The sequence below is a fragment of the Lathyrus oleraceus genome, chromosome 4 (assembly GCF_024323335.1).
Source record: "Lathyrus oleraceus cultivar Zhongwan6 chromosome 4, CAAS_Psat_ZW6_1.0, whole genome shotgun sequence".
NCBI classification, from domain to species: domain Eukaryota; kingdom Viridiplantae; phylum Streptophyta; class Magnoliopsida; order Fabales; family Fabaceae; genus Lathyrus; species Lathyrus oleraceus.
In genome coordinates, this window is record NC_066582.1 from 28,399,372 (window position 1) to 28,411,113 (window position 11,742).

The window sequence follows — 11,742 nt, forward strand, 5'->3', positions numbered from 1 at the left end:
CAATGTCCAGACCCATGTACCACCTCAAGGCAGCTCCAGTTAAACTGTCTTGGAAATATTGAATCAACAGCTGATCATTATCAGTTTGAGTAGACATTTTTCTGGCATACATAACAAGATGGCTTAGCGGGCAGGTATTCCCTTTGTACTTTTCAAAGTTTGGGACCTTGAATTTCATTGGGATCTTGACATTAGGGACTAAGCAGAGTTCAGCAACACTCTTCTCAAACAAATCTTTCCCTCTCAAAGTATTCAACTCTTTGCGCAGCTCGAAGAATTGATCTTTCATTTCATCCATCTTCTCGTATACATCTGGACCCTCAGATGACTCAAAGTGGTAGATAGTGTCTTCAACACAAGGAAGAGTGTGGACAACCGGAGGTGGCACTGACATGACCGGTCTAGATCCCGATAGAGAAATAAATGTGGCTGCATACCCTTCTGGCACAAATTTTGGTGGCATTCCCCAAGGGAATCCAACATGCATAGCAGGAATGGGTTGACTGCCAGCAGCAACAGGAACAATTGAAGAAGCAATCTCAGAAATAACGGTCCTCTGAGGAGGAGGAGTTGCAGGAGATGGTGATAATTGATTCTGAGCGGCAATCATGGATTGCATTAGCGTTGTAAGTATGGAAATCTCATCCTTCCCCTCTTTGTTCTCTTTCTCTAGATGCTCCATCCTCTTAGATTGATTAGCGTGAGTATTATAACGGTGAGTCAGCTTGACTAATGCATAGAATAAAAAATTGATAAGACATCTAGCAGAAGAAACATGTTATGCAAATGATGCATGAAATGCAATGTTTTTTATTGTTTTTAATTTCAAGGAACATATGAAGTTCTATTTGCAAACATATATTCAAAAAATAACACTAATAACAATTTGATTGATCATAAAATCTCTTTTTATTCATAAAATTTGGAAGGATTACACTGAGTACAATTTTAGAAACCAAAATACAAATACAAGAGAAAAGGAAACTATCATCCTAAGGATCTTTAGCAACTGCATCAGATGATCTGGCTACGGGTGCATACTTCCTTCGGATGCGTTGAATCTCGGACTCAAAGGATGTCTTCATCTGATCCTTCTCAGGACTAGCTGATCAACGATCTTCTTCCAAGCACAAGAAGGTTGAGGCATGCTAGAGGAAGATGAACCCTCTGGCTCTCTCTGTCTTTTCACTGCTCGGTCTTCAAGAATCTCAATAAGTGCATCCTTGTCTTTAGACTCAAGTTGCAACTCTTCATGCTTTTGGCTCAAAGCATGTAACTACTCTTCCCACATATCCTTCTCTTGCTTCATCTTGGCGAGTGCGTCTTCCAACTCCTCTATATCTTGGTTAGGGAGAGTTGATGGCTCATCCATAACCACGGATATAGGTATTTCACAAGCGTATGACATCTTCAGCTTCAAAGCTCGCTTCTTCACCCAAATAATGTAAGCTTTTAAAGCTACACAGTTGCATGGACCAAGCTCGGATCTTCCTTTCCTATGCACATTATGTGAGGCACGTATCATCCCTTTCTTTAAAAGTTGGGGATCTTTACCCTCTTGATAAAATAGACCTTCTAATTGGGTGTTATTAGGTTTACCTCTCAAGGGGAACCCAAGTTGACGACGAGCCAAAGCAGGGCTGCAGTTGATTCCTCCTTGTGTACCAATGAGAGACACATTAGATAACTCACCACAATTATCAATAATGTCCAAGCTACCCAATGCAGAATCATACCAAATAATATCATCACTAGTGAGAGACATAAGTCTCTGGGACCACCGTAGATATTATCAGTTCTCCATGAAAGCAGGCGTTTGCGGAAAATGCAAAATAAACCACTTGTACAGAAGAGGAACACAACACACAATAGTCCCACCACCTTTAGAATTCCTTAAATGCAAATAGAAATACATGTCACCCAACAGAGTAGGAACATGATTCCCAATCAAGAAGATTCTAATGGCGTTAACATCAACAAAATCGTCAATGTTAGGGAACAAAGCTAGACCATAGATGAGCAATACGAAGATGGCTTCAAAAGCATCCGTACTACCGGCTTGAAAAAAGATAGTAGCTTTTCCAATGAGGAACTCAGAAGTCAACCCAAATATACCTCCTTTCTTCATCAAATGAGAATCAATCTCTGATTGCCTCAAAGGAGGCCTTCAGCTATGACATGAGATCTGGGAATCACCTCTAATCCCCTAAAAGGTATCTTGTCAGATACGAGTATTCCCAGGAGATGAGCATTTTCCTCTAACATAGGTACAAAATGATAATCAGGAAAAGTGAAGCACCAATAAAGAGGATCATAGAACTGAACCAAAACACTCAGAAGTCCTTCAACCACATTAATAGATAATACAGACAAAAGCTTCCCATGATGTTGCTTGAAGTCCAAGGGATCTAGTACAAAGAATGACAACTTCCTTAGCTCTTTCAAATCAGGACATCTGAAATTGTACTTCTTAGCGTTCCTTCGTCGACTATCCATGGTCTGAAAATATTTGCAAATAAGATCTCAGTTTCCTTGAAATTTATTTTTTTGTTATGAATGTTATGATGTGCATGTATGCATTAATGCAATAATCACAAACAAGGGATCACACACAAGGCAAACACAAACAAAGGTCAAGGGATGGATCAAGTCATCATCAAGATCAATCATCCATTTTGGTGGATTATGGTTTTCACATTATCAACACCAAAGTTTCATCGATATTAACGAGACCTGATCAGATCAACCAAGAATCAAAGGGTTTGTTATGAGTCACGAGCATAGAGTCAGGTTAAGAACCATCCCAAAGGAGTGTACTAAGGATAAAAACATGTAGATCATTTTCTAAGAAGTTTCCAGAGTCTTAATCCCATCTATCGGATATTATATGTTAGGATGACTGACTCATCAACCCATAATATTCTCAAGAGAAACTCGTCTGAGTGTAGTATCGGGTAATAACTATGATCAAGTATACACCTGAACAGTCTCTACACTACACCCTAAATAGGCCAAGTTGGGTTAAATGTTCTACGGTCCTCAGCTTCTCAGACCCCAAATCAGAGAAAGTAATGCCTATCCATAAATAACTTGTGTGACATCAACAACTCTATAGAGGTCTCCACTGAGTAGATGGATATCAAGCCAACTTGTTAAGGACTACTCCACACAAGTTGAACATGACAATACCATCCTCCTATCATAATTGAACTCAAGTTCGGGTTAGAACTTATCTCACCACACAGAGATCACCATGCACAACAGGACAAATTATATCACATAAACAATATATACAAACATGAAATATACAAATATTTACACACACAAAAGTAGGCTAAACCCACTAAGGACTACTCCCAACAGAGTCGCCACTTAATTTTTGTAGCGGTAAATTTATGAACATCAAGCTATGGATAAACTTAACGTCAATAAAAACCAGAGTCGCCACCGCGCTTTTATTGTTTCCAAAGGAAAGGGGAAAAGTACGAACAAAACCCAAAGATAAGAAGTTTTAAAATCATAACTAATAAAATTCCATAGATTATAGGTAAGGGGGTTGGTTACACAGAGGGAAGGTGTTAGCACCCAAGTGTCCTAGGGACCCTTTTTTATATGTGCATGTGTTTTTGGTATACATGATGTTTCATAAAATACGGTGTGGGGATAAGAAAAGAATTCATTGATTATCTTTTTTTGTTTGACAAGACCTTCGGTCTCGTGCCTACATACCAACATAAAAACGAGGGATCAAAGCCTCGTAGTCGTGGTATAATTTTAAAATAAATTGGTGAATTGTTTTTAACAAAAGTTTTAAGAAGAGGGCACAAAAGGCTAAAGTTTGAGTGAAGTTGTTAGTTCTTTTTGTCTTTTTAAATTTAAGTCAATATGGTTAAGTTTATTTACAAATTTGATTTAAGAAAGAGTTTGAAAATTCAATGGCATAAGGCCAAAGTTTCTAATCATTAAAACATGTCTAAATTTGAAATCACAAGCAAAGAAATGTTTTTAAAATGAGGGAGAGATTTTGAAACTTAAGAAGTGGGAGGAGATGAAGAGGCTATCCTAAGCATAAATTTAAAAGTTAAGAGTTGAAAAGATCTGACCAATGGGATGAAATCCAACAGACAAGAATGTCATATAGAAACCCATTTTCCTTTGGACTTTAATCAATCAATGATCAATAAGCAGTGAGCAGTATCCAGACATCATGAAGATCAAGGCATCAAATAAAGATGGCCACATCCAAGCAAGCATTCCAATAGCTAGCAGACTTCATTCTCTTCCAATGTACTAGATGAAATATTACTTGATCAACTTAGAACAAAACATCAGACACATGATCGAAATAACAATTAAGCACAAAGATAGAGTAGCAGATAAATCTAAGAAATTCTTAAGTCTTGCATCAAATGAAAGTACATTTCAAATATATCTTAGTCTCAAATGTTGGCATTAGACAAGTCTTTTAGAATAAAGAAGGTTGCCTAAACCTAAGTGTAGAGAGAAATTCATGAGCATCACGCTATTGACAAGCTAGAGATCAAATAACAAGAGTCGCCGTCGCGCTTTTATTGTTTCCAATGGAAAAGGGAAAAAGTACGAACAAAACACAAACGTAAGAAGTTTTCAAATTAAAACTAAAAAAAAGTCAGAGATCACAGAAGGTGGTTGGTTACACAAAGGGAAGGTGTTAGCACCCAAAGTGTCCTAGGTACTCCTAGGGAGCCCTTTTTGTGTGCATATGTACTTGGTATAAAGTGATGTTTACAAGCAAATAGAATGGGGGGATGAGAAAAGAATTCATTAATTATATTTTTTTGTTTGACAAGACCTTTGGTCTTGTGCTTACGTACCAACATAAAAATGAGGGATCAAAACCTCGTACTTCGTGATACAAATTTCAAAATGGATGCATTGTTTTTAACAAAATTAGGTTTGAAAGGCACAAAGGCCTAAAAATGGTTTGAATGAGTTAGTTCTTTTTGGCTATTTGAAACTTTAAGTCAAGTATAGTTAAGTTTATTTACAAATTTGATTTAAGAAAAGAAGTTTGAAAATGCAATGGCATAAGGCCAAAGTTTCTATCCTTTTGCAAAAGTGGTCAAAGTTTAGAACAAAAGTAGTTCACACAAAGAAGATTTTGAAAAAATGGAGGGAGAGATTTTTAAATTAAAGAAATGGGGAGAAGATGAAGAGACTATCCTATGTACAAAATTAAAAGGTTTGAGTTGAAAAGATCTTACCAAATGTCAATAGACAAGAATGTCAATAGAAACCCAGAATTCCCTTGGACTTTTAGAATCAAGCAACACACAAATGCACAATTATATTATCTTGAAGAGCAAGGCATCAAATAAAGATGGCCACATCCAAGCTTATCCATTCCATGATCTTCTCCAAAATAGCCCATGTAACAGATGAATTCCACAAGTCACAGGTTCAAAATGACAGCTTCACAATGATCATGTTGCAAATGAACTTAGATATGTCTTCAAAGATGTATCAACACTTGGTTCTTCAACAAGTTGGCATTGGCCAAGTCCTTTAGCTTAGGAAGGTTGCCTAGATTCTAAGTCCATTTGTCCAAGATCAAGCCAATAGTCCACTCAAAAGTTTTTTAGGGTTTTTGTTGTTATTATGTACATTAATGATCAAAGACCACACAAACAAGCAAAGTATACACCAACAAAATATATCACACAATATGGTCCAAGTGGACAAAGAGCAAATTGCATTAACATAGACAATTAGAATGATATGAACAATGGCAAATGAAATAGAGTGCTAAAAGTAAATTGCATTAAAGTAAAAGATTGAAATTAAAAGTTAGTAGTTAATAGGTTAGAAGATAGTATTGTTTTGCTTTTGCTTTTCATCTTAAGACATTCTTTGGAGAACACTCAACCCACTTATCACAAGCATGAATCCTTGAACCAAAATATCTTCCAAAGGAAGGAAAGAAGGCCAAGTTTCCACACAATACCATGAAAGAGGGGAGACTTACAATCTCACTAACTAGAATGCTTATGCCTTTTATGTCACAAATTTAGCGCTATGTTAAGCAATCGTAATTGGACTTATGTAGAAGTCACAACTATTTGAGGTCGGGCAATAAGATTTTTGGTGTTTATGCATGTTAGAGACACAGTATAATGGATTATGCTCAAGAAACATACCACACACAAAAAGAATATGCAAAAGTGTGGCCTAATCTCATCCATACTCATGTCAATTTTTCAATCGACTAGCATTGGGACTTTGAGATGTCATAGGCCAAATGGAATGAATGAATGAAGAAAGGGAATAAGATGAAGTGGGAGGGGAATGGATCAAAACACAAATTGGTCAAAGAAGGACTTTTACCAAATAAATATCATCCATTCATTTTGGGAGATGGAATGTACATTCCATCAATCCCCTAAATCCAATGATATTAATTTAACAAAGTCAAATCAACCTTGACCAAGGCCCAACAACAAGAGTTAAACATAGACAAGTCATCACAATTGGTCAACAAATTTATTTGGCATTTATTCAAATTAAAAATACTAAAATAATGCATTTAAATTAAATATGTTTTGTCCAATTCCTAAAATCTCATCAAAACACCAAAGAAATGGCCATGATATTTATTATAGGTCAAACAAGGTCAAAGGACCTTGGAGAAAAAATTTCATAATTTTTGGACATTTAAAAATATTTTTAAACAATTAAAAACAAATGCAAAATCAATTAATTCATGAAAAATATTAATAATGATCCAAAAATAATTTTAATTCGGAATATGAAAGAGAAAAATATTTGAAATTTTTTGGTGAAAGTCCCATATTTTTTGGATCAATATTGAATTTAATATGAATTATTGAAAATAATGCAATTAAAATGAAAATTAAAATATCAGAAAAAACGTGGACCACTTGATCTCCCTCATTAATTGAGGTGGCAGATCAAGTGTCCAGAAACGCGCGTTCCACCATGGTCTCAAGTCAACGCGCCACAACGTTGGTATTTAAAACGCACGCTCCAGATTAAAACAAATCAAGAGGATCATGTGGCTGTGAGACATGCCAGTGCATGGCCGGAGCTGTAGCTCCGGTCTTCTTCTCCGGTGGACCTCACCGGACTGGTGACCATCAACCATCACCAAAATTAAAAACAGGGACATGATTTTAAAGTAAAAATGGCACTGAGCTCGAATCTGACCTCAATTCACTCTAACTCCAAGTATATTGAGAGATACATGAAGCTGAAATTTTAGGTACATTAACTGAATTGCTTCGATTTGACCTCAAAGCAACTCAATCTTCTGATGCATGCTTTTCGCAAGTATACGAACGCGTCAGAGTAATATAAAAGATTATCGAATCCACAGAGACCAAGTGTCAATCTATCGTCGCCTACCTCAAATGTCAACTTTCCTTTTTTGACATCTATTATGGCTCTTGCAGTCGATAAGAATGGTCTACCTAGAAGGATTGGTATATCATTGTCCTCTTTGATGTCCATGAAAACAAAATCAGTAGGGATAAATAACTGACCTATCCTAACAGGAACATCTTCTAAAATTCCTATCGAATATTTAACATATCTATCGGCTAACTGAAGTGACATCTTAGTGGGCTGTAATTCTCCTAAGTTTAACCTCTCACAAACTGCTAAAGGCATTAGGCTCACACTAGCTCCTAAGTCTAGAAAAGCTTTTTCGATGACAGAATTACCTAAAAGGCAAGGAATGGAGAAATTTCCAGGATCTTTATCTTTCTTTGCTAATTTGTCCTCGGAAATAGCATTACATTCCAAAGGCTTCGGATCGTCAAGTCTACGTTTGTTGGTAAGGATGTCTTTGAGAAACTTTGCATAAGAAGGTATTTGGGTGATGGCTTCTGTGAAAGGGATTTCTACATGAAGTTTTTCTATAACTTTAATAAATTTTTGATATTGTTTATTGAGATGGGTTTGTTTGAGTCTTTGTGGATATGGTATAGGTGGTTTATATGGCGGGGGTCGTACGTAAGTTTTATCTTTAGGTTCTTCTCCTTTATCTCGACCTTCCTGGTTTTCAGATTCTTCTGGTTCCTTTACTTCGTCCGTGGGTTTGGTACATTCCTTAGAAGTTTTGGGTTCACTCAATCTAGGGTTTGGTGGCTCATCATAAGCGTTCCCACTTTGTAGGGTAATGGCATTAGCGTGTCCTCTCGGATTTTGTTTAGGTTGTCCAGGGAATTGTCCTCCAGATGTGGTCTGAGGGGCTTGGTTTAAAGCTACCTGAGAGATCTGGGTTTCAAGCATCTTGGTATGAGTAACTATTTGGTCAACCTTGGTTCCTAACTGAGTAATCAATTCGTTAACATGAATGTTTTGATTCATGAACTCCTTGTTTTGTTGGGTTTGAGCGGTGATAAAATTTTCCATAATTTTCTCAAGGCTCGACTTTGGTGGTACAGGTTGCATAGGTTGATTTGATCTATGGGCTTGATAACTAGGTCTTAGAGGTGTATTATTTTGGATAAGGTTATTGTTTTTATAGGAGAAGTTCGGGTGATTCCTCCATCCAGGGTTATAGGTATTCGAATATGGGTTCCCTTGGGTGTAGTTCACTTGCTCAGAGTGGGTTTCATTTAATAGACTGCATTCTGCAAATTGGTGTCCTTTGGTTCCACATATCTCACAATCCGACGAAACTGCGGCTACAGTATTCGGGTTTATGCACATATGCTCGACTTTGAGGGCTAATGCGTCCATTTTTGCTTGCATCATGTCTATAGAGCTTAGTTCATGCACTCCTCCTTGGGATTCCTTCTTCTCAATTGTCGCTCGTTCGACTCCCCATGATTGATGGTTTTGATCCATATCCTCGATGAGGGCACTAGCTTCAGGATAAGGTTTGTTCATCAGAGCACCGCCTGCGGCAGCGTCGATGGTCATCTTTGTGTTGTAATGAAGTCCATTATAGAAGGTTTGAATGATTAACCAATTTTATAAACCATGATGTGGGCATGCTCGTAACAGCTCTTTATATCTCTCTCAAGCATCGAACAACGATTCTCCTTGGTTTTGGGTAAATCTAGTTATATGGTTTCGAAGAACGGCGATTTTACTCGGGGGAAAATATCTAGCAAGAAAAACTCTTCTAAGGTTATCCCAAGTCGTAATGGAATTGGGTGGAAGGGAATCTAACCATGATAGGGCTTTATCTATGAGGGAAAAAGGAAATAATCTTAAACGTATTGCCTCAGGAGAAGCTCCATTGGTTTTAAAAGTGTCTGCTAATTGAAGAAATATTTTTAAATGTTGGTTTGGGTTCTCGGTAGCGAGACCCGCGAATTGTCTCTGTTGCACTAGTTGCAACATGGATGGTTTAAGTTCCAAATTATTAGCTGGGATGGTTGGGTTTACTATACTAGAACTAGGTTCTTCATTAGATGGTTGAACAAAATCTTTAAGAGGTCTTTGGTTTTGATCTTCGGCCATAGCTCTCTTAATTCTATGAAAGAATAAACGTGCGCGAGCGTAACGTTCAGGTTCCGCCAGATGGTATACTAAGCTTAAACTTCCGGTGCTGCGAGTTCTTCGCATTGACCGGCGGGAAATAGCCTAAGTCTAAACGATATAACAACAGGAAAATCAAATTTGACGAAATTGGTCCCCGGCAACGGCGCCAAAAACTTGATGCGTGCTTTTCGCAAGTATACGAACGCGTCAGAGTAATATAAAAGATTATCGAATCCACAGAGACCAAGTGTCAATCTATCGTTATCTATTGTTATGGTGTTTATCAAAGGAAATCAAAATAGGTGTTTTTGTAGTATGCAATTGAAAAGTAAAGTTTGAAATAAAGATTAATTAATAAAGATAGGGTAGAATGTAATTCACGTAATCAATTGATAGTCCAAGTACTTGCTAGTAGAGCTACTTATGGGCAATGTTTCCTACTTTGAAAAGAACTAATTTAACAGGAACTGTCGCTTTCGCGTATTCAGAACCGAGTTGTACTCCCTAATCAAACCCTCTTATTGTCACTTATAAAAAGGCGCGCATTATATTAGAGTAGTAAACTTATTTTTAAGAAATATAGTTTCTTGACTAAGTTGAAAAGTATTATAACCTGGATTTCTTAACCAAAAGAGGTTCTCACGAACTAGACCCTAAACTTATAAACGCGTCCGAAAATAGTTTTAAAATCTCTTTTCTTCTTTATGTTAAAATCTCCTAATGAACTAAACAAAGCGCTTTCGCTGTTTTTGAAATAGTTAAAAACAATTAAGTTTAAAAGGACGTGGACGGTGTCATACCCCAATTTTGTCCGAGCTGTTTTGAAGCTTTCGTTATTTGTTTATAACCATAAAGCATGATGCACAGACTTAAAACGAAGGGATCTTACTAAACAAAGAAATAGGGTTTTAGATCAAAGCAAACACCTTAATCCCTTGGTTGATGATAGTGGTGGACAATTTCATTAGCTTGATAAAATGTTTGGTTTTGAGGCATTTGATCCAGCCTAATCACACCTTGATCATCACGGTCTGCCACGTGTCTTGTTAAGCGGTTGAACAAGTCGTTTCAGTTGGACTGCCCAATTCATTCGTATGGATTGGTGAGTCATCGTATTGTCATCAGATCATAATAATTGTTCCGACTAATTCTAACCTCATTTGGATTTCAACTTCAAATTGACTTTTGAAGTTTTAGCTGACTTTGAGGTTAGATATGCTATTTGAAGATATGTTTGTCTTTTCTCTAAAATCATTTCGCTCATTTCCGAATTAATTTCAAGAAGTTTGAGCAAAGATTAAAAGATCCAATTTGATTTCAAGGAGATGATTTGGTTCTTTAAACATTTCATTTTGTTAAAGCCCATCCCACTTTTTTTTTTGAGCCCAATTCAATTCATTTAGATCCAATTTTCAATTAAGTTCCTTCATAATATTACAGTTGTCCGCTAATCCAAATCACATTGCATTTAAATCCATTTCTTTTCCATTTTAATTATCCAAACTTCAAATTACAATCCATTTACCAATCCAACTATCCAAATCCATTAAAACTTTTTTAATCCATGACCAATACAAATGCATCCAATCGTTTATCATCATCATAAAACAAATGTCCAAAAACAAATGTCCAAGTACAATCATCAGTTTGTCTTTTAGCATTACAAGTTGTAGCCATAATGTAACCCTCTGTTCCAATTCAAGTCTACTGGTTACTACGCTAGGATCATAATTTGTCAAGAAAATCAAGCATTACATGGTTATCAAAGGCTTTAGAACGCAACCGTAATAGGGTTTGTGCTCAAACTTCATAACGGATGTGATAAAGGCCTAGCTCTCCTGAACATTTTGCTCCACAGGTTATTCAAGAGATAATAAAAACTTAAACAAACAAAATCCACCGAAGATGGGAACCTGTTCCTAGAAAACACTCTACGGCTGTTGCTGCAAGAATATATGTCTACAACATTTCAGTGTGGAGAAAGTAATGCAAAACGGGCAATCAATTGGTGCCAATGAAAATGCCAAAGGGGCCTCACAAATAGCACCTTCCCCATGAGGGATCCCTAACAAGCTGGCTAGTTCGTCGGTACTGAATTGGTATTCAACAGCAAATATTCTAAATTTGACAGTACCAATTGTGCTAGTAGTGTTAGGGTTGACAATATAAATTAAGGAACTCAAAAATTCAATTGTCAACCGCTCATAGGTAGGTTCTTTATTGGAAAAGAAATTATGCAAACCTAAATTA

General features: G+C 36.8%; 1 non-coding gene across 1 annotated transcript; it reads left to right on the forward strand.

Annotated features, from left to right (window-relative positions):
- Positions 1-8,980: 8,980 nt before the first annotated feature.
- Positions 8,981-9,087, forward strand: LOC127077422 (small nucleolar RNA R71). Its single transcript, XR_007787235.1, has one exon. It is a non-coding gene; the product is annotated as a small nucleolar RNA R71 (small nucleolar RNA).
- The last annotated feature ends 2,655 nt before the right edge of the window (positions 9,088-11,742 follow it).